Genomic DNA, 23,125 nt, shown 5'->3' with positions numbered 1-23,125 from the left:
CCTTGTGAGTTTTCCTTGTGAATTCTCCATGTCTTGAGCATGGAATGATGAACAAATAGCCATGGGTTTCCTCCTCTCTCTCTCTAGAAAACTCTCACTTTTATCTAAAAATATCAGATTTTTTCCTTCAAAATGACCCCCTAAGGCCTTATATAAAAAAGGGTCGGATAAGATAGTTTCCAAAAATGACCCCCGGAGTCAATTAAGTGGTAGCAGAATCATTATGTGGGCAGCAGAAATAATATGTGGCCAGCAAAATGGTCACAAAATGGTATGTCGATTCCGCGATGCAATTCTGCGATAGCAGAATGATTATGCGACCAACAGATTGGCCACAAAATGATTTTCAAATTCAAGGTTGGTTATGGTCCATTCCACGATGCAATGTTGCGATAGCATAATCATTTTGCGGCCAACAGAATCATTATGTGGCTAGCAAAAATAGTTTTCAAAATTTGAATTGCTTCTGATTCATTATCTGGTCATTTCGTGGTCAGCATAATAGATCCGTTATAGCATTATGGACTTCTGCAATTTCTTCTACCCACTCAACTACCTAAAAAGTCTGTACCATGACTCGTTTTCTAAAAACATCGAACACATTAGCCTACCTCGACACCATAAAACCTCGGGTTCTAGGTAATATTTTATGTGGCCTTACATTCTCCCCTACTTAGGATCATTCGTCCTCCAATGAAAAGTAGAGTCTGCCCATCACACCCACCGTAACTATTCTTTTCCTTCACATATCTCAGAAATTTTGTCAGAGTTTTCCCTGTAATTGGGCCTATCCACCTGCCAGAGAATCACTAAAACCACCCTAACAACACATCCATAACTCATCAAAGTATCACAATATATATCAATCAGCACTAATCTCAGCATTGCATGTGTTATATTATGAAAAGTGGTATACGGATATGGACTGCACACATTTAAATCATAACAAAAGGGAAATGCACAATTTAAACTCATGAATATGAAAGAACTCAAATCACATTGGAAATACTTACAAAGTATATCATTATTTAAAATAGCTATATTGGGGCATGACTTGAGGGCATAAGCTTTTAGGCAAATATGTTTTCGAAGTAATTTTTGGAACAGTTGAATCAAGGATCATTTCATAGCCTTTCTCACATAATCTCATTTCATTGGCACCATTGGCCACAAGTATAACTTCATTCTTGGCACGGTGGCCACACTTTATATCTTCAGCTCACTCCTTTCACTTTCAAACATCTTCATAGATTTTCAACAATATGAACCTTCGAAATTAAGGCCTTAAGTATATAAAGGAGCAATAGCGGTTTCAGACGCATTGAGTACTCTTTCAAGGTTATGCTTAACGGATTTTCATTTGAAACTTGAATTGAAGTTATAACGTTTTAACACATAAACCTTTCTTCAACACATTCCCGAAGGAGATCATGGTCAGATAAGAGTGATTGGAACACATTTTGAGTACATACATCTTTCGACACTTTTCTTACTCGGGACAATCGAATTTATAGGGAACAACTCGGAATATGGGAATAAGGAACTCGAACCAACCATACTTGAAACTTACGGGAACATCATGGAATGCAAATATAAGAGAGTAGTTTAGCCAACATACCTTGCTTGGGCTTTCCTTAATTTACTACAATATTCCAAAAATCCTAGCAATACCAATCTATTTTGAGACATGACAAAATTGACCACAAAATAGAAAGGTATTCATGGTTTCAGCTTATTTGGGCATTTTAGCAAACACTAGGTGTGCAAATTTGACCACAAGATTCTTCTACAAGATTTTCTTCACTCCATTACCCATTCAATACCAAGCGTTTACTCATATTAATTCAATTACCTTCCCACCATCCTTATATTTACATACATGCATAAATCACAACTCTCATACCCAAGAATCACACTCTCAATCTCCCATCTTCTGCCCAAAGTGAAAACTTTAGACTAGGTTAGAACCTTACCTCTTAGTTGAAGACCTTGTGAGTTTTCCTTGTGAATTCTCCAAGTCTTGAGCAAGGATTGATGAACAATTAGCCATGGGTTTCCTCCTCTATCTCTAGAACACTCTCACTTCTCTCTAAAAATATCAGATTTTTTCCTTCAAAATGATCCCCTAAGGCCTTGTATAAAAAAGGGTCGGATAAGAAAGTTTTCAAAAATGACCCCCGGACTCAATTATGTGGTAGCAGAATCGTTATGTGGGCAGCAGAAATAATATGTGGCCAGCAAAATGGCCACAAAATGGTATGTTGATTCCGCGATGCAATTCTGCGATAGCAGAATGATTATGCGGCCAGCAGAATGGCCACAAAATGATTTCCAAATTCTAGGTTGGGTATGTTCCATTCCACGATGCAATGTTGAGATAGCTTAATCATTATGCGGCCAACAGAATCATTATGTGGCCAGCAAAAATAGTTTTCAAAATTTTAGTTGCTTTTGATTCATTATTTGGTCATTTTGTTGTCAGCATAATAGATCTGATATAGCATAATGGACTTCTGCAATTTCTTCTACCCACTCCACTACCCAAAAAGTCTGTACCATGATTCGTTTTTAAAAAAACATTGAACACTTTAGCCTACCTCGGCACCATGAAACCCCGGGTTCTAGGTAATATTTTATGTGGCCTTACATTATCCCCCACTTAGGATCATTCATCCTCGAATGAAAAGTAGAGTCCGCCCATCACACCCAACGTAATTATTCTCTTCTTTCACACATCTCAAGCTCCCAATTTTTTATTAACTCCCAAATGTTTCAGAAATTTTGGTAGAGTTTTTCCTGTAATTGGGCCTATCCACCTACCAGAGAATCACTAAAACCACCCTAACAATACATCCACAACTCGTCAAAGTATCACAATATATATCAATTAACACTAATCTCAACATTACATGTGTTATATTATGAAAAGTGGTATACGGATATGAACTGCACACATTTAAATCATAACAAAAGGGAAATGCACAATTTAAACTCATGAATATGAAAGAACTCAAATCACATTGGAAATACTTACAAAGTATATCATTATTTAAAATAGCTATATTGGGGCATGACCTGAGGGCATAAGCTTTTAGGCAAATATGTTTTTGAAGTTTTTTTTGGGACAGTTGAATCAAGGCTCATTTCATAGCCTTTCTCACATAATCTCATTTCATTAGCACCATTGGCCACAAGTATAACTTCATTCTTTGCACGGTGGCCACACTTTATATCTTCAGCTCACTCCTTTCACTTTCAAACATCTTCATAGATTTTCAACTATATGAACCTTCGAAATTAAGGCCGTAAGTATATAAATGAGCAATAGCGATTTCAGATGCATTGAGTAATCTTTCCAAGTTATGCTTAACGGATTTTCATTTGAAACATCAATTGAAGTTATAACGTTTTATCACATAAACCTTGCTTGAACACTTTCCCGAAGGAGATCATGATGAGATAAAAGTGATTGGAACACGTTTTTGAGTACATACATCTTTCGACACTTTTCTTACTCGGGACAATCGAATATATAGGGAACAACTCGGAACATGGGAATAAGGAACTCGAACCAACCATACTTGAACCTTACGGGAATATCATGGAATTCAATTATAAGAGAGTAGTTTAGCCAACATACCTTGCTTGGGCTTTTCTTAAGTTACTACAATGTTCCGAAAATCCTAGCAATACCAATCTATTTTGAGACATGACAAAATTGAACACAAAATAGAAAGGTATTCATGGTTTCAGCTTATTTGGGCTTTTTAGCAAACACTAGGTGTGCAAATTAGACCACAAGGTTCTTCTACAAGATTTCCTTCACTCCATTACCCATTCAATACCAAGAGTTTACTCATATTAATTCAATTACCTTCCCACCATCCTTATATTTACATGCATGCATAAATCACAACTCTTATACCCAAGAATCACACTCTCAATCTCCCATCTTCTGCCCAAAGTCAAAATTTTAAACTAGGTTAGAACCTTACCTCTTAATTGAAGACCTTGTGAGTTTTCCTTGTGAATTCTCCAAGTCTTGAGCAAGGATTGATTAACTATTAGCCATGGGTTTCCTCCTCTATATCTAGAACACTCTCACTTCTCTCTAAAAATATCAGATTTTTTCCTTCAAAATGATCCCCTAAGGCCTTATATAAAAAAGGGTCGGATAAGAAAGTTTTCAAAAATGACCCCCGGACTCAATTATGTGGTAGCAAAATCGTTATGTGGGCAGCAGAAACAATATGTGGCTAGCAAAATGGCCACAAAATGGTATGTCGATTCCGCGATGCAATTCTTCAATAGCAGAATGATTATGCGGCCAGCAGAATGGCCACAAAATGATTTCCAAATTCTAGGTTGGGTATGGTCCATTCCACGATGCAATTTTGCGATAGCATAATCATTATGCGGCCAACAAAATCATTATGTAGCCAGCAAAAATAGTTTACAAAATTTGTGTTGCTTCTAGTTCATTATGTGGTCATTTCGTAGTTAGCATAATAGATCCGCTATAGCATAATGGACTTCTGCAATTTCTTCTACCCACTCCACTACCCAAAACGTCTGTACCATGACTCGTTTTCTAAAAACATCGAACATATTTGCCTACCTCGGCACCATGAAACCCCGGGTTCTAGGTAACATTTTATGTGGCCTTACATTCTCCCCCACTTAGGATCATTCGTCCTCGAATGAAAATTAGAGTCCGCCCATCACACCCAACGTAACTCGTCTCTTCTTTCACACATCTCAAGCTCCCAATTTTTTATTACCTCCCAAATGTTTCAGAAATTTTGGCAGAGTTTTTCCTGTAATTGGGCCTATCCACCTTCCAGAGAATCACCAAAATCACCCTAACAACACATCCACAACTCATCAAGGCATCATAATATATATCAATCAACATTAATATCAGCATTACATATGTTATATTATCAAAAGTGGTATACGGACATGAACTGCACACATTTAAATCATAACAAAAGGTCAATTCACAATTTAAACTCATGAATATGTAAAAACTCAAATCACATTGGAAATACTTAAAAAGTATATTATTATTTAAAATAGCCACATTGGGGGACTACTTGATGACATAAGCTTTTAGGCAAATATGTTTTCGAAGTAATTTTTGAAAAAGTTGAATCAAGGTTCATTTCATAGCCTTTCTCACATCATCTCATTTCATTGGCACCATTGGCCACAAGTATAACTTCATTCTTAGCACGGTGGCCACACGTTATATCTTCAGCTCACTCCTTTCACTTTCAAGCATCTTTATATATTTTCAACAATATGAACCTTAAAAATCAAGGCCTTAAGTATATAAATTTGCAATAGGGGTTTCACACGAATTGAGTATTCTTTTCAAGTTATGCTTAACGGATTTTCATTTGAAAAATGAATTGAAATTATAATGTTTTAACACATAAACCTTACTTGATCACATTCTCGAAAGAGATCATGATGAGATAAGAGTGATTGCAACACAATTTGAGTACATACATCTTTCGACACTTTGCTTACTCGGGACAATTGAATTTATAGGGAACAACTCGGAACATGGAAATAAAGAACCTGAGCCAACCATACTTGAAATTTACGGAAATATCATGGAATTCAATTCTGAAAGAGTAGTTTAGACAACATACCTTGTTTGAGCTTTCATTAAGTTACTACATTGATCCGAAAATCCTTGCAATCCCAATCTATTTTGAGACATAACAGAATTGAACACAAATTAGAAAGATATTCATGGTTTCAGCTCATTTGGGCATTTTATCAAACACTAGGTTTGCAAATTTGACCACAAGGTTCTTGTACAAGATTTCATTCATTCCATAACCCATTCAATACCAAGAGTTTACTCATATTAGCTCAATTGCCTTCCCACCATCCTTATATTTACATGTATGCATAAATAACAACTCTCATACCCAACAAACAGACTCCCAATCACCTATCTTCTGCCCAAAGTCAAAATTGAAGACTAGGGTTAGAACATTACCTCTTAGTTAAAGACCTTGTGCATTTTCCTTGTGAATTCTCCAAATCTTAAGCAAGGATTGATGAACAATTAGCCCAGGTCTCCTCCTCTCTCTCTAGAACACTCTCACTTCTCTCTACAAATATCAGATTTTTTCCATCAAAATGACGCCCTAGTGCCTTATATCAAAAAGGGTCGGATAAGAAAATTTCCAAAAATGACCCCCGGAGTCAATTATGTAGTAGCAGAATCATTTTGTGGGCAACAGAATCAATATGTGGCCCGCAAAATGGTCACAAAATAGTATGTCAATTCCGCGATGCGATTCTGCGGTAGCAGAATGATTATGCAGCCAGAAAAATGGCCACAAAATGATTTTCAAATTCATGGTTGGGCCTGGTCCATTCTGCGATGTAATTTCGCGATAGCATAATCATTATGCAGCCAACAGATTCATTATGTGGCCAGCAAAAATAGTTTTCAACATTTGAGTTGCTTCTGGTTCATTATGTGGTCATTTCGTGGTCAGCATAATAGATCCGCTATAGCATAGTGGATCACATAATCGTTATTTTCTGCAATTACTTCAACCCACTCCACTACCCAAAAAGTCTGCACCATGACTCGTTTTATAAAATCTTCGAACACATTAGCCTACCTCGGCACCATAAAACTCCAGGTTCTAGGTAACATTTTACGTGGCCTTACATTCTACCCCACTAAGGATCATTCGTTCTCGAATAAAAAGTAGAGTCCGCCCAGCACACCCAACATAACTCGTCTCTTATTTCACACATCTCAAGCTCCCAAATTTTGATTAACTCCCAAAGCTTTCAGAAATTTCGGCATAGTTTCCCTAGTAATTGAGTCTATCCACCTTCCAGAGAATCACCAAAACCACCCTAACAACACATCCACAACTCGTCAAAGTATCACATTATGTATCAATCAACACTAATCTCAGCATTACATATGTTATATAATCAAAAGTGATTTACGGACATGAACTGCACACATTTAAATAATAACAAAAGGAAAATGCACAATTTAAACTCATGAATATGTAAAAACTCAAATCACATTGGAAATACTTACAAAGTATATCATTATTTAAAACAGCCACATTGGGGCACGACTTGAGAACATAAGCTTTTAGGCAAATACGTTTTCGAAGTAATATTTGAAACAGTTGAATCAAGACTCATTTCATAGCCTTTCTCACATCATCTCATTCCATTGACACCCTTTGCCACAAGTATAACTTCATTCTTGGCACGGTGGCCACACTTTATATCTTCAACTCACTCTTTTCACTTTCAAGCATCTTTATATATTTTCAACAATATGAACCTTCGAAATCAAGGCCTTAAGTGTGTGTGTATATATATATATATATATATATATATATATATATATATATATATATATATATATATACGAGTAATAGGGGTTTCGGATGCATTGAGTATATATATATATATATATATACGAGTAATAGGGGTTTCAGATGCATTGAGTATTCTTTCCAAGTTATGCTTAACGGATTTTCATTTGAAACATGAATTGAAGTTATAACGTTTTAACACATAAACCTTACTTGAAAATATTCCCGAAGAAGATCATGATGAGATAAGAGTAATTGGAACAAGTTTTGAGTACATACATCTTTCGACACTTTGGTTACTCGGGACGGACAATCGAATTTTTAGGGAATAACCCGGAACATGGGAATAAGGAACTTGAGCCAACCATACTTGAAACATACGAGAACATCATGGAATTAAATTTTAAGAGAGTAGTTTAGCCAACATACCTTGCTTGAGCGTTCCTTAAGTTACTACAATGTTCCGAAAATCCTAGCAATCCCAATCTATTTTGAGACATAACAGAATTGAACACAAATTAGAAAGATATTCATTGTTTTAGCTCATTTGGGCATTTTATCAAACACTAGGTGTGCAAATTTGACCACAGAGTTCTTCTACAAGATTTTCTTCACTCCATAACCAATTCAATACCAAGTGTTTACTCATATTAGCTCAATTACCTTCCTACAACCCTTATATTTACATGCATGCATAAATAACAACTCTCATACCCAAGAATCACACTCTCAATCTCCCATCTTCCGCCGAAACTCGACATTGAAGACTAGGGTTAGAACCTATTAGAACCTTCAAATCCCGATTCCGAGGTCGTTTACTCGAAAGTCAAACCTTAGGCAATTCTTCCAACTTAAAGCTTCCAAAATAAATTAAATTCTGAAATGACTTCCCACGTTCTCCAGGTGGGTGCCTGCTACTGACTTTAAATTTGAAGTAACTCTGAAATGAATTCCCCCATTTGTTACTTATTGAGTACATGGGGTCGGTTGTACTTATACTATATTTTTGCACCTTGCGTGTAGATGTTGGATGTTGATGTTGTTGTGCACGGTGGGAGCTGGATTTGATGATGTACCTGCATTCCGGTCATAGCTGCCTCTTGATCTTGGTAGCTTTAGAATTTTTAGTCTGTTCCTGTATATTTTAAATAGATGATGTACTTTATTTCAAACCAGCTTTGTAAATTCTAAATCTTAGAAGCTTATTATTTGTACTACCAGTCCTTGGGGAATTGTATAAAATTCAGTTATCTCATCTTTGACTCATCTCAGTATTATTATATTGTATTTTATAGTTAACTGGCTTACCTAGTGGGTTAGGTTAGGTACTATCACGATGGTTTGTATAACGACCCGATTGGTCATTTTGAGCTATATCGCGTCGTTCGGCGGTTTGAGGCCTTGAATAGCTTCACTTCATGTTTTATAACTTGTACGTGTGGTCGGAATTTAATTTCGGGAAGTTCAGAGTTGATTCTTAGAAGAAGCAGAAGCTCTCCTCAAGAATGCGAGTCGACAATCCAAGATGACCAAAAAATGAAGTCTCAATCCAGAATAAAAGAAAAGGGAAAAAAGAAGTGAATCCAAAATGCAGAAGCAGATGAAATATGTGAACTGCTCAAGACATGGTTGAAGTCACGAGCACTACATGTTCGGTCTTGATCCGAAGTAGCCGTGGAAGAATGAATCAGCACCTGCAGCTAGCAAGCATCAAGGTTCAAATCAAAAGTCTGCATGAAGAACCATTCAAGACTCAAGATCACGCTTTAGAAGACTTATAGATAGGAATCTTGTAACTCATAGCTGATAGGATTGTTTAGTTCTTTTAGATTTTGATTTAGATGTAATAACAAGACCGCGGGCCGGAACCTCGACGGAACGGTACCTCACTCGACTCTCTCCTCATCTTATCACACTCCATCACTTCATTCATTTCTGAACTATACGCGACCTGATTCCATTATGACCGGGGATATGTAGGCTGTCCAAAACTAGGACTCGGTTGCACCCTTTCCTTTGTTTATTTTCCCTTTTTGAATAAATAGTTGGTCAAAAATTAGTCACATAGCTCATCTTGTATTTGCCTGAAAACTCTACATGTTTTCAAGCAAAGGGGGGCAGGTGTGAGCACCTAATTTTTTACTATATTCGAATAGTTCATCACTTTTTAGTATGTAAATATATTTTAAGTTTAGTCTACATATTTTAGCACTTATTTTATCTTTTATAGGTTTTATTTAAGAAAATTAAAAACCAACAAAAGATTCACATTTTTAGATTGTTAATTTTGTTCTAATTTAAAAAAAAAATCACAAATAATATATATTTCTTTTAATAAGTAAGCGAGCAACTCTACTTCTTGGAATTTTGTCTTTTCCTAAAAAAAATCATTTACGTTAACTCACAGGCACCCACTTTGCATTAGAATTTCTATTTAATACCTCACCCGCACTATGCCAATTCCAAAAAAGGACTCCACTCATTCCATCTTTCACAAGCACCTTACAGGCCCATATTTTCGTACCACTTTTTATCCACATCACCTCAGCTAGCTTGCTCTCCAAGATCACTCGTCCTTATCTATCTAGAGAGCACATGCTAATTAGCAGGAAATGCAATCTCTCTCACGTGATCTCACAAAAACACATTGATTTTCTTGGGCTTCAAACACGCACATGTACCCATATATAACCTCACTCAGTCACAGAATAGAAAAACCCTAAGAGCAGTCCTAGAATTGAGCGCCGTAGAGCAAAATTTTGATCTCCCTCTTCACGCTTTTTTCATCAAAAACCCACACCATAGCAGACTAGTCCCTTGACAAACGGAAGCAGCCATGAAACCATCATGAAACTCACCGAAACAACTCCTTGAAGCCTCCAATAAAAGTCAACGACCGTTTGCAAATTTTGAGAGGTTCTGTTCGAGTTTTCTCCGGCGTGGTCGTGGTCCTTTGGTTGAATTTAGTTGCCGATTCGTCTTAACTATCATGTACATGGCTTGAGTTTTACTTTTAAATTAATAAAAAGCTTTGATCCTTAAGGTGCAATCCCTTTCTTTCCTTACTGTTTCAATTCCTTGGTTAACTTCATACTTTTTAAATAGATGAACGCTGGCCCTTATGTTGCTTATTTAAGTGTTTTGAGCAAATTGATTATTTTGAATGTTTAATGTTTCTTTACTTAATATTGACACACTGATTCTCTTAATAAGGAATTTTTACATGAGGTCACAACAATTGTTATGCATATGCTTGTACATTAAGTCAAAGCGTCTTCTTCGAGCTTTAGTTTAGATATCCATTCATGGATTTTCTATATTTCATTTTTATGTTAAAAGTTGATTGGGTGATATTTTTGGGGCTGTCAAGTTGATTTTAAGAAAAAGAATTTGGGCATGTGAAGTTTTAATTTTAGATAATATGCCTAATGGTCGATTTTCGTTTGATCCAATCCGTTAAGAGTAACAATGTTGTCAACTTATTAAGAATGTGTTGAAATCATATGCCATTTCCTCCACAACTCCATATCCATAATTCATGACCTCACAATAATCTCAAAGTAGGAAAAATAATTCATGAATATCGTAGCTTGTTTTAGGCGCGATTAATAATAAATCATCGTGACTATGGGTACGGTTCCCGTGGCATAGTCATGATACATAATCCCCAATTCGGGTATGCATTTTATGTTATCCGACCATAACTTCTAATAATAATAAAAAATTAACATGTTTTAAATCGCTGGTGCATTTCACGTGGCGCGATTCACAATGTGTACAAAAATAAATGAGTGCGCGGCATCGCGACTTGTTCAAACAAATTCCATAAACACTAAAAGCATTTAATTAATACTAAAAGAGGTTTAAAAGGTAAAAATGCATAAAAGGTATCAAATATGTATAAAATTAGATAATTAGGCCAATTATTAATAGTTGAGCGACCGTGCTAGAACCACGGAATTTGGCAGTGCCTCACACCTTCTTCCGGGTTAACAGAATTCATTACCCGGTCTTCTGTATTCGCAGACTATAAATAAGAGTCAATTTTCTCGATTTGGGATTTAAAATAAATCGGTGACTTGGGATACCATAAATTATTCCAAGTGGCGACTCTGATCAAATAAATAATCACATTTCGAACAATGTCACTTTAATTGGAAAAACTCCCATATCCCCTCGGGAAAAAGGAGGTGTGACAGCTCTGGCGCCTCTGCTGGGGCAGCTGTGAGCACCTAAGTTTTGAATATATTTGAATAGTTCATCATTTTTTAGTATGTAAATATATTTTAAGTTTAGTCTACATGTTTTAGCACTTATTTGTATCTTTTATAGGTTTTATTTAAGAAAATTAAAAACCAACAAAAGATTCACATTTTTAAAGTGTTAATTTTGTTCTAATTTACAAAAAAACAAAATCACAAATAATATATTTTTCTTTTAATAAGTAAGCGAGCAATTCTACTTCTTGGAATTTTGTCTTTTCCTAAAAGAAAAATCATTTACGTTAGCTCGCAGGCACCCACTTTGCATTAGAATTTCTATTTAATACCTTACCCGCGCTATGCCAATTCCAAAAAAGGACTCCACTCATTCCATCTTTCACAAGCACCTTACAGGCACATATTTTCGTACCAATTTTTATTCACATCACCTCAGCTAACAAACTTTGATTCTCCAAGAATATTCTCTCACAAAAATTCCTAGCTAGCTTGCTCTCCAAGATCACTCGTCCTTATCTATCTAGAGAGCACATGCTAATTAGCAGAAAATGCAATCTCTCTCACGTGATCTCACAAAAACACATTGATTTTCTTGGGCTTCAAACACGCACATGTACCCATATATAACCTCACTCAGTCATAGAATAGAAAAACCCTAAGAGCAGTCCTAGAATTGAGCGTCGTAGAGCAAAAATTTGATCTCCCTCTTCACGCTTTTTTCTTCAAAAACCCACACCATAGCAGACCAGTCCCTTGACAACCGGAAGCAGCCATGAAACTATGATGAAACTCATCGAAACAACTCCTTGAAGCCTCCATTAAAAGTCGACGACCGTTTGCAAATTTCGAGAGGTTCTGTTCGAGTTTTCTCCGGCGCGGTCGTGGTCGTTTGGTTGAATTTAGTTGCCGATTCGTCTTAACTATTATGTACGTGGCTTGAGTTTTACTTTTAAATTAATAAAAAGTTTCGATCCTTAAGGTGCAATCCCTTTCTTTCCTTACTGTTTCAATTCCTTGGTTAACTTCATACTTTAAAAATAGATGAACGCAGGCCCTTATGTTGTTGATTTAAGTGTTTTGAGCAAATTGATTATTTTGAATGTTTAATGTTTCTTTACTTAATATTGCCTCACTGGTCACAACAATTGTTATGCATATGCTTGTACATTAAGTCAAAGCGTCTTCTTCGAGCTTTAGTTTAAATATCCATTCATGGATTTTCTATATTTCATTTTTATGTTAAAAGTTGATTGGGTGATATTTTTGGGGCTGTCAAGTTGATTTTAAGAAAAAGAATTTGGGCATGTGAAGTTTTAATTTGAGATAATATGCCTAATGGTCGATTTTCGTTTGATCCAATTTGATAAGAGTAACAATGTTGTAAACTTATTAAGAATGTGTTGAAATCATATGCCATTTCCTCCACAACTCCATATCCATAATTCATGACCTCACAATAATCTCAAAGTAGAAAAAATAATTCATGAATATCGTAGCTTGCTTTAGGCGCGATTAATAATAAATCATCGTGACTATGGGTACGATTTCCGTGGCATAGTCATGATACATAATCCCCAATTCGGGTGTGCATTTTATGTGACCCGACCATAACTTCTAATAATAATAAAAAATTAACATGTTGTAAATCGCGGGTGCGTTTCACGTGGCGCGATTCACAATGTATACAAAAATAAATGAGTGTGCGGTATCGCGACTTGTTCAAACAAATTCCATAAACACTAAAAGCGTTTAATTAATACTAAAAGCGGTTTAAAAGGTAAAAATGCATAATAGGTCTCAAATATATATTAAATCAGATAATTAGGCCAATTATTAATAGTTGAGCGACCGTGCTAGAACCACGGAATTCTGGAGTGCCTCACACCTTCTCCCGGGTTAACAGAATTCCTTACCCGATCTTCTGTGTTCGCAGACCATAAATAAGAGTCAATTTTCTAGATTTGGGATTTAAAATAAATCGGTGACTTAGGAAACCTTAAATTATTCCAAGTGGCGACTCAGATCAAATAAATAATCCCATTTCGAACAATGTCACTTTAATTGGAAAAACTCTCATATCCCCTCAGGAAAAAGGAAGTGTGACAGCTCTAGCGACTTTGCTGGGGCAGCTGTGAGCACCTAATTTTTGACTATATTTGAATAGTTTATCACTTTTTAGTATGTAAATATATTTTAAGTTTAGTCTATATATTTTAGCACTTATTTTATATTTTATAGGTTTTATTTAAGAAAATTTAAAGCCAACCAAAGATTCACATTTTTAGAGTGTTAATTTTGTTCTAATTTACAAAAATAACAAATCATAAATAATATATTTTTCTTTTAATAAGTAAGCGAGCAACTCTACTTCATGGAATTTTTTCTTTTCCTAAAAGAAAAATTATTTACGTTAACTCACAGACACCCACTTTGCATTAGAATTTTTATTTAATACCTCACCCGCACTATGCCAATTCCAAAAAAGGACTCCACTCATTCCATCTTTCACAAGCACCTTACAGGCACATATTTTCGTACCAATTTTTATCCACATCATCTCAGCTAACAAACTTTGATTCCCCAAGAATATTCTCTCACAAATATTTCGAGCTAGCTTGTTCTCCAAGATCACTCGTCCTTATCTATCTAGAGAGCACATGCTAATTAGCAGAAAATACAATCTCTCTCACGTGATCTCACAAAAACACACTGATTTTATTAGGATTCAAACATGCACCTGTACCCATATATAACCTCACTCAGTCACAGAATAGAAAAACCCTAAGAGTAGTCCTAGAATTGAGCGCCGTAGAGCAAAAATTTGACCTTCCTCTTCACGCTTTCTTCGTCAAAAACCCACATCATAGTAGACCAGTCCCTTGAAAACCGGAATCAGCCATGAAACCATCATGAAACTCACCGAAATAACTCCTTGAAGCCTCCATTAAAAGTCGACGACCGTTTGCAAATTTCGAGAGGTTCTGTTCGAGTTTGCTCCGGCGCGGTTGTGGTCGTTTGGTTAGGTTTAGTTGTCGATTCATCTTAACTATCATGTACGTGGCTGGAGTTTTACTTTTAAATTAATAAAAAGCTTCGATCCCTAAGGTGCAATCCCTTTCTTTCCTTACTATTTCAATTCCTTGGATAACTTCATACTTTTTAAATATATGAACGATGGCCCTTATGTTGTCGATTTAAGTGTTTTGAGAAAATTGATTATTTTGAATGTTTAATGTTTCTTTACTTAATATTGCATCACTGATTCTCTTGATAAGGAATTTTCACATGAGGTCACAACAATTGTTATGCATATGCTTGTACATTAAGTCAAAGCGTCATCTTCGAGCTTTTGTTTAGATATTCATTATTGGATTTTCTGTATTTCATTATTATGTTAAAAGTTGGCTGGGTGATATTTTTGGGGCTGTCAAGTTGATTTTAAGAAAAAGAATTTGGGCATGTGAAGTTTTAATATGAGATAATATGCCTAATGGTCGATTTTTGTTTGATCCAATCCGATAAGAGTAACAATGTTGTCAACTTATTAAGAATGTGTTGAACTCATATGCCATTTCCTCAACCGTGCTAGAACCACGGAATTCGGGAGTGCCTCACACCTTCTCCCGGGTTAACAGAATTTCTTACCCGGTCTTCTGTGTTCGCAGACCATAAATAACAGTCAATTTTCTCAATTTGGGATTTAAAATAAATGGGTGGCTTGAGACACCTTAAATTATTCCAAGTGGCGACTCTGATCAAATAAATAATCCCATTTCGAACAATGTCACTTTAATTGAAAAAACTCCCATATCCCCTCGGGAAAAAAGAGGTGTGACAGCTCTGGCGACTCTACTAGGAAAGGAACCCAAAACTTCTGGTTCAGGGTTCAGAATTCGAGCTTAGAATAACTGTTATACTTGGCTACTTCTGATTGTATGATATTACTTGTTTGAGCCTAATGTGCTAATTGCCGTTCTTTACCACTCGTGAACTGTATATTAAATTGTTACGACACTCTTCTTCTCTCTTCTTCTTCTAAATTTTCTGGGAAGCGTGCGCTTCGCATGGCTTCTTTTTTATTAGAGTCATACCCCTATTTTAGAACGAGGATCGGACAAGTTGCAAAGCCGGTGAAGCTTCTATATTCCCGGTACGCTCCCCTCCCCCCCCCCTCCCGGCTCGAGTTGTCCGCTCGGGTAAGCCGGGTCTAGAACAATACACCTAGATTTTTAAAACCTAGAATGACATAGCCTCATGCCGGATCCCTACTAGGTACGCTTGTTTGCATCACGTGCATTTGACCTTAGGGACTCAACACAGGGGTTGGGTTCGTGTAGGACAGGTGTACCCAAAAATTAAAAGACCATCCCGATACATTTTACGTGCTACTTCACTATTCATTTGCTTCGGCTTGTATGTTGACCGGCTTCTAGAATAGGGAAAGAAAATCAAGAAAAAACAAGAGTGAGGTAGGTATTTGAAATATTTCGAAACTCTGCCGAAATTTTATAAAAAAAGAGAGAGAAAATAAGCCAATATTTTCAAAAGTCATTGTTTCCTCTGTTCCGTCAAAACTGCAGAACTACGCGGGTCTGATTCTCACCAGATGTGAGATACGTAGGCAAACCTAATCGGTTCCGGCCCCCATTTTTTAAAAATCCAAAAATATTTTCCTTTAATTCCTTCTTTAGAAGTTTTTCTTTAGAAAATCCCAAACAAATAAAAAAATAAGAAACTTTTTAAACCAAAAAATATTTTATTTTGTAGGAGCCTTTCATTAGAAAAAGAAAACAAATGAAATCAAAATCCAAAAAAATATTTTCTACCTTTTTTAGAGAGTCTTTCTTCCAAAAATCCAAACAAAAAAAAAACATCAAAAGCCAAAAAATATTTTTCTTTCTTATGTAGAAGTCCTTCTTTCGGAAAAAATTAGAAAAAAAAAATCAAATTTCAAAAATATTTTCTTTCTTCTTTATAAGTCTTTCTTACGGAAATTAAAAAAAATCAAAATCCAAAAAGAGTTAGTTTATTTACTTTATTTCTGATCTTCCCGAACTAGGCAAGATCTAATTCATGTTCCAACATGATACGTAGGCAACCCACATCAGGTTCGATCGAATGATTTTGAAAAAAAGTAAAAAAGTAAAAAGAAAAAGAAAAAGAAAAAAAGAAAAAAAAAGTGTTCATTCTAACACGTTTGTTGTTTTGAAATAAAACCTGGTTTAAGGTGGTCGGTTTGTTGATTTGCAATGGCGAGTGTAGGATCTCTCGGAAATAAAAGCATCTTCTCAACCAATAGAACAAGGACCACTGTTGTTGATCCAAAGTCACGAAAAGGCAAGTAGGCAAGTTGGCGGATAAAAATCAAAAATAGTGGCAAATGTGGGGTTGACTTTACCAGATTTGAGCAATAAGACATGGCCTGCTCGGGATAATTTGATGATGGGGAGACGTGAGAATTCTTCCAAGTATTTTAGTAAATGAGTTGCTTTGAAATTTCATATGTCGTCAGTCCTGAAATTCGGCAACCAATATTGGGAATGTTTTGATCAAAAACTCAAAATTTGATTGCTGAATCAGAAGGAATAAAAAGGTTGAATGCCGTAGTAGTACTGATATACAAATTTGTGGCTAAGATGTCGCTTAGCAACTGGAAAGCCACTCCTCTTTTAGACAGGGAGGAGTCATGGTAGCTTATTTTGTCGTCTTTTCTTCTTCTTTTTGTGCTATCGGACCCTTCTATCCCTTATTCTATAAAAAAAGCAGTTAGTCATTTTGTGTCCATTTTGTGCATAGTTCTTTTCACCTTAGATCTAGTGACATGACATGCATGCGAAAATTTTGGCCAGACCTTATAAAACTGATTTAGTCTTGAATTGGATAAACGTGAGATAGAGACACTTTTGAAGATGAATATAGACATGAAACTTTTGGAAAATAAACATGAGCCAAGTTTTCATGGAACCAAAGCAGTCAGGCACATGGAAGTTAAGGATCTCTACCTTTTGAATCATTAAGAAGATCGGGATTAAGGATGATCGGACGGGTTGAAGTCTGTTTAGCACTAAAAGACAGAAAGTATTTTCAAAAGAAGGTGTATTCCAGACAGCTTGAAATGGATAAGTTTAGTGGCAAAATGCATCTTCTACATCAAGACAAAATCCAAGAAAAAGTCACCCAAATTGACAAGGGTCATTCACTACGAGGAAAGTATTGCTCATACAACTTTGCACTGAAAAGAGACCCAGAAAGCAACATGTCCATCAATGTCATTATTGTGAAGGGCTAACAAGATTGGCATTCTCGAGGTTGGAAGGCCCTTTTTCTGCTACCCAAATACTTTATACCCTTTGTTACCCCTTTTGATCCTGTGTTATTTTCTTTGACCACCCTCTTTTGGAATCAAGTTTAGAGTTAAAAGTCCAAAATAAAATAATAAATAAAAAAATAAAAAGAAAAGTCCATGCCCCAAGAGTATAAATTGGGGAAACTCCTAGAAAGTTCAAGTGAAAAAAGAAAAGAAATAGTCAAAGGCCCATGCCCCCAGAAAATAAAAGTTAGGGCAACTTGTTTGGAAAAAAGAAAAGAGAAAAAAAAGAGGCAAAACAAATGATTAAAAAAAAATAGTTAAGTCAGATGTTTGAACTACGTTTCACCTGATTCCTTAAAAAAAGGATACGTAGGCAGCCTTACACGGTTCGGTCCAATCAAATAAGAATTCGGAAAAAAAAAACAAAAAATCCCCAGTATATGAAACTGGGACAAAGATTTCATTTCACTTTTGAAAAAGTTGATTCCAATAGTTGTAAGTCTACAACACCCATTTTGAGTCTACTTTTAGCCGTCATGCCGCCCTTTCTTTCCAACCCTATCCAAAAACCTTCCAAATAAAGACCTCCTGATATGCCTTCAAGAATGCCAAGAAAAGCATGCAATGAGCAACGATTGTCACGTAACATAGAACACTGTCAGTTGCTCACACTAGAAAGCAAAAGAAAAATAAAAATAAAGAAGAAAAAATGAGAGAGTCTTACTAGTAAAAACCCTCACGGGCACTATAAGACGACGGTAAGCAGAGATGAATAAATGAGAGAGACTTGTTGGTGAAAACCCCTCGGGACACCACTAGTCGAAAGTGAGTCATGAAGTTAATGCAATGAATTGGCATGAACAAGCCCGACTTCAAAGGTCATAGGAATGGTAAAAGGGAAGATTTGATTAGTTTGATAGATCAAACCGTTAAGTCCAAAATGCATGACATGATCATTAAGGCTAGTTACCGCAAAATATCTCTTTTGTCCTTCTGAAAGGGGCATTTCTTGTTAATACTTGTTTCTTTGCATCATTGTGTCCTTCACTCTAAGCCAGTCCTTGTCAAAACAAGAAAGAAAAGATTTCAAAATTTGCTACCAGCTTTTCAGTTGCACAAAGTAAATTTGGCCAGCACACTCAGTTTTTACAGTCAACATGCATTGAGGATTCATGCAAAGGCTTCCCCCCCAAAAGACTCTTGTCAGCCTATTCGGGTAAAGCAAGCAAAGATAACCTCAAGGTTAATCAGAGATTCTCTGTAGTACCGAACAATGACTATGAAGTGTGCACATCATGCAAAAGGCTCTTACCAGTTATGATTCTCTCTCACATACAAATTGCTCCAAAAGCAGCCATTCAAGATATCAGAAAAGATTATCCAAGAAAAGTAATCTCTTTTTTGAGATAAGGCCGATTGAGCCACAAATACAAATTGTACTGGGTGTAAACAATCAGGGTTGATGCAGAGCAAAAAGTCTCTTGAAACTGACTCAAGCTGATTGAGCAAAAGCCAAACTGCCCAAGATTCAAGGCCACAAACCGACCACCACTTTTAAAACTGACAAAATTTTCTTTGTTTGAAACAGGAACAAAGCAGTGCAAGGAAGTTGGTTCAAAAATTAAAAAAAAAAAGAAAAAAGAGAAGAAAAGAAAGAAAAAGAAAAAAGAAGAGAAGAGCCGACAAAGGAAAGTTTCTCAAATCTTTGCCTTTATCTGTCTTGCTAGTGTACATAAAATGTTGCCATTGCTCTTCACATTTTTCCTCCTAGGATAAAAGTCCTAGTCTGATGGATTTTTTCCCAATAAAAATCTTAGTCTGATGAACTTTTCTCCTAAGATAGAAATCTTAGTCTGATGAATTTTCTCCTAGGATAGAAATCTTAGGCTGATGAATCTTTCTCCTAAGATAACAAAAAAAAAAGGACCTACTCTGATTAATTTTCTCCTAGGATCGAAATCTTAGTCTGATGAATCTTTCTCCTAAGATAGAAGACGTAGTCTGATGAACTTTCTCCTAAGATAGAAATCTTAGTCTGATGAATCTTTCTCCTAAGATACCAAAAAAAAAGAGACAGAGTCTGATGAATCTTTCTCCTAGGATTGAAATCTTAATCTGATGAATCTTTCTCCTAAGATAACAAAAAAATGACCTAGTCTGATGAATTTTCTCCTACGATCAAAATCTTAGTCTGATGAATCTTTCTCCTAAGATAGAAGACCTAGTCTGATGAACTTTCTCCTAGGATTAAAATCTTAGTCTGATGAATCTTTCTCCTAAGATAGAAGACCTAGTCTGATGAACTTTATAGAAATCTTAGTCTGATGAATCTTTCTCCTAAGATACCAAAAAAACAAAAAAGACCAAGTCTGATGAACTTTCTCCTAGGATCAAAGTCTTAGTCTGATGAATCTTTCTTCTAAGATAAGAAAATCTAGTCTGATGAATTTTCTTCTAGGATAGAAATCTTAGTCTGATGAATCTTTCTCCTAAGATAAAAAAAGGGGGACCTAGTCTGATGAATTTTCTCCTAGGATCGAAATCTTAGTCTGATGAATGTTTCTCCTAAGATAGAAGACCTATTCTGATGAACTTTCTCCTAGGATAGAAATCTTAGTCTGATGAATCTTTCTCCTAAGATACCAAAAAATAAAAGGAAAAAAAAACCTAGTCTAATGAACTTTCTCCTAGGATAAACGTCTTAGTCTAATGAACTTTTCTCCTAAGATAAGAAAACATAGTCTGATGAATTTTCTCCTAGGATAATAATTTTTTTTAAAAAGGGGGAAGTCTGGATTTTAAAAAGAAAAGGGGTCAGTTTTTATTTTAGTCAAGCTTACTTTGTAGTATCCTCAAGCCAAATCCCACTTTTAGGAGACGCACTTCCTAGTCTGAGAATTTTAGGTTATACTTTTAGGAGACGCACTTTCTAAATTACAATTTCACCCCTAGGAGATGCACTTCCTAGTTTGGATCTTTTAAGTTTGAGTCACTGAGGTTTTAACCCTAGGAGACGCACTTCTTAGTCTGAGAATTTCAGGTTATACTTTTAGGAGACGCACTTCCTAAATTGCGATTTCATCCCTAGGAGACGCACTTCCAAGTTTTGGTCTTTTAAGTTTGAGTCACTAAGGTTTTACCCCTAGGAGATGAACTTCCTAGTCTGGGTCTTTCAGGTTATACTTTTTAGGAGACACACTTTTTAGTTTGGTTTATTCAAGTTTCACACCTAGGAGACGCACTTCCTAGTCTAGGTCATTCAGGGTTTTTTTAGTAGACACATTTGTTAGTCGAAATTTTCTTAGTTTTACTCACAGGAGACGTACATCCTAGTCGAGTCTTCAATTTTACTCTCATCATTTCATCCTTCATTAATAGCATAGGTGATTTATAGTTCTGCTAATAACTCACAAATCTTCCTAGTGTAAACTGGGGCAGAAAAAAGTTTCTTTTGTTGTTTCCGTTTTGCTGTAGTAGCAAGCGCCCACCTGGAGAATGAGGGAATTTATTGCAAGTATTAAGTCAGTGGCAGGTTCCCACCTGAAGAATGAGGGAATTTATTTCAATTTTCAAGTCATTGGCAGGTGCCCACTTGGAGAATGAGGGGATTTATTTCAAGTTCAAGTCATTGGCAGGCGCCCACCTGGAGAATGAGCGAATTTATTTCAAGTTCAAGTCATTAGCAGGCGCCCACCTGGAGAATGAGGGAATTCATTTTAAGTTTCAAGTCATTGCAGGCACCCACCTGGAGAATGATGGTCGATATTTCAGAAATTGGTTTTAAGTTCAAATCAGAGAAGTAGCAGGAGCCAGCCTAAAGAGCAGGGTCAACTTTCAATTTTCAAATTCAAGAGGCATCAGGAGCCCGCCTGAAGAACAGGGTCAATTTTCAATTTTCAAATTCAAGAGGCATCAGGAGCCCGCCTGAAGAACAGGGTCAACTTTCAGTTTTCAAGTTCAAGTTAGAGAGGCATTAGGAGCCCGCCTGAAGAGCAGGGTCAACTTTTAATTTTCAAGTTCAAGTTAGCGAAGCATCAGGAGCCTGCCTGAAGAACAAAGTCAATTTTCAATTTTCAAGTTCAAGTTAGAGAGGTATCAGGATCCTGCCTGAAGAACAAGGTCAATTTTCAGTTTATAATTTCAAGTCAGAGAGGCATCAGGAGCTCGCCTGAAGAACAGGGTCAACTTTCAATTTTCAAGTTCAAGAAGCAGCAGGAGCTCGCCTGAAGAACAGGGCAGCTTTCAGCTTACAATTTCAAGTCAGAGAGGCATCAGGAGCCCACCTAAAGAACAGGGTTAACTTTCAATTTTCAAGTTCAAGAAGCATCCGGAGCCCACCTGGAGAACGAGAGAATTCATTTCAGAGTTACTTCAAATTTCAAGTCAGTAGCAGGCGCCCACCTAGAGAACGAGGGAAGTCATTTTAGAATTTAATTCAACTTAGAAGTAGCAGAAGCTCGCCTCAAGAATGCGAGTCGACAATCCAAGATGACCAAAAAAAGAAGTCTCAATCTAGAATAAAAGAAAAGGGAAAAAAGAAGTGAATCCAAAATGTAGAAGCAGATGAAATATGTGAACTGCTCAAGAGATGGTTGAAGTCACGAGCACTACATGTCCGGTCTTTATCCGAAGAAGCCGTGGAAGAATGAATCAGCACCTGCAGCTAGCAAGCATCAAGGTTCAAACCAAAAGTCTGCATGAAGAACTATTCAAGACTCAAGATCATGCTTCAGAAGACTTAGGAATCTTGTAACTCATAGCTGATAGGCTTGTTTAGTTCTTTTAGATTTTGATTTAGATGTAATAACAGGACTGCGGGCCGGAACCTCGACGGAACGGTACCTCACTCGACTCTCTCCTCATCGTATCACACTCCATCACTTCATTCACTTCTGAACTACACACGACTTGATTCCCTTATGACCCGGGATATGTAGGCTGTCCAAAACCAGGACTCGGTTGCACCCTTTCCTTTGTTTATTTTCCCTTTTTGAATAAAGAGCTGGTCAAAATTAGTCACATGGCTCATCTTGTCTTTGCCTGAAAATTCTACAAGTTTCCAAACAAAGAGGGGCAGCTGTGAGCTCCTAATATTTTACTATATTTGAATAGTTCATCACTTTTTAGTATGAAAATATATTTTAAGTTTAGACTCCATATTTTAGCTCTTATTTTATATTTTATAGGTTTGATTTAAGAAAATTAAAAACTAACAA

Source organism: Nicotiana tomentosiformis, chromosome 2 (genome assembly GCF_000390325.3).
Source record: "Nicotiana tomentosiformis chromosome 2, ASM39032v3, whole genome shotgun sequence".
Taxonomy (NCBI): Eukaryota; Viridiplantae; Streptophyta; class Magnoliopsida; order Solanales; family Solanaceae; genus Nicotiana; species Nicotiana tomentosiformis.
This window is presented reverse-complemented; position numbering follows the sequence as displayed.